We start from the raw sequence: 1,989 nt of genomic DNA on the forward strand, positions 1-1,989 counted from the left end.
AATATTAACTGTTGAATTAAATATTTCCTGATAATGATTGTTTAAAAAAAAAAAATGTAATGTTCTTTTTCTGAGGATGGGGAAGGGGTCTTTTACACGCACCGCATGCAGGTCAACGATATTCCGAGACGTTGGTATTCACCTACGATCAGGGAATTGGAGCTGGGATTACAAAATTTTGAGACAGGTTAGTTTCACCCGACTGATGCTTGTTCTGACAGCTCGGACGAGAGGAACGCGATTCGGGAAAATTGCCGACACTTGGCCGAGAGGTTACGGTGCCATGCGACACTCTGATAATTAATGGCCCACCACCTCTAAGCCATAGATCCAGTTGGAGACTAGAACGGCACTCGCTAAAGAGCAAACCTCCACCAGGCTGAACATTCTACCTTTTGTAAAGTTGGAGCAAACTCCTGGATTATTCTTTGAAACAACATTGGCAAATGTGATGTGAGAAGGCCACCTTGTAGAAACCGCACAAGAGGACATCTTGAGGACATCCACATACCACAGGACATCCACATACCACACATACATCATGACGGGAATTATTATCCCCACAATTTTTTTTTAAGGTCGGTGGGATATTGTAATTGGCTACGTCTGTCTGTCCGTCTGTCATGCTTTCTCCTCCTAAATGGTTGTGCAGAAATACACCAAATTTGGTAGTTATGATCACCACATGGCAAGGTGTGATAGCGGTTTCATTTTTGCCTCTGTACCCTAACCCTGAGGAGTGCTTGAATCACTTGGAAGTTCTACGTCACAATTTTGAGCAGATTCCAAACCGCTGCTGCGTTTTTGTTTTTTTTGTTTGTTTTTTTGTATACTGAATCGAGGCTCGTGAAAGAGCTAACATTTATTTCACAAACAAATCAACCAGACAAACAAAACACACAAAAAGAGGGAGCGGAAGACAAGATGGGGAGAGAAGGGGAAGCACACAACCACAACATTTGAGAGCAGGGAGAAGTGTGGGAGGGAGAGGGCTTGGGGGCGTTCCTTTTGGTCTTCACCGTGATGTCGCAACCAAGTGTGGTTTGCACGTCTTGGGGGTGGAAGCTACATTATGACTTGGCCAAAGGTGGACTTATTATAATTACATCGACTGTTGTACTTTCAACCAAGGAATCGATCACAACTCTGCATCATCAATCAAATAATGGGATACTTTGGACATGAAACTGTTTAATTTGTTTTTGGGCATCTGGGCAGTGTGTTGCCTGATTGGCTAATGTCAACTGATGATGATCGATGTCTCCATATGATCCAATGGCATTGATCTGCTACACTGTGTGCACACTCTCAAGGAATTGTGTTGAAAGATAATAGGAATTTTTAAAAATCCGATTGAAAGTGAACAAATTATTCCCGTTTCTCTGAAAAACTTCAATTTCTATAAAATATGGGATTGACTGCCACAAAGATTAAGGGGCAAAAGGTTGTCACCGGTGTTTCAGTTGGCATGCCTGCAACGGTACATATACCTGTGATTGGTCATCTCCTTCATTGCATGCTCACAGAAAAGTACACATACCTATACTTAAGCTCCTCCAAGCTGGGGGATACAAATTAAAAATTAAGTTTGAAGATCTTTATGAGTTTAATGCAAGTTTTTTGAATCTATTAATAGTAGAACAGTTTAGTTTTTATCCTGATGGATAAGTGAGTAATTAATATGAGCTCTCCCATTCTATATCCAAAAGACTCAGGAATATCAAACTCAAACGCATTGATCCAGAACGTGTTTATTCACACAAGCATTACTGGACTTTAAAGCTAAATGGTATAAAATTAATTCCGTGAGAGATACACCGGACTATCTCACATCTGACACAGAATTGATTTGAATACACTGGATGGAACAGTCACCGAGGATGGTAAGTTAGAGGCAAAGGTGCAGAGGAGGATTCAGGTGGGTGCGAATGCATGGAGGAGGGTGGAGGGAATAATGGAAGACAACGATTTCAAGGAGATTCAAAGGAA

The sequence above is a fragment of the Myxine glutinosa genome, chromosome 10, assembly GCF_964187855.1.
Source record: "Myxine glutinosa chromosome 10, kmMyxGlut1.1, whole genome shotgun sequence".
Lineage (NCBI taxonomy): Eukaryota > Metazoa > Chordata > Myxini > Myxiniformes > Myxinidae > Myxine > Myxine glutinosa.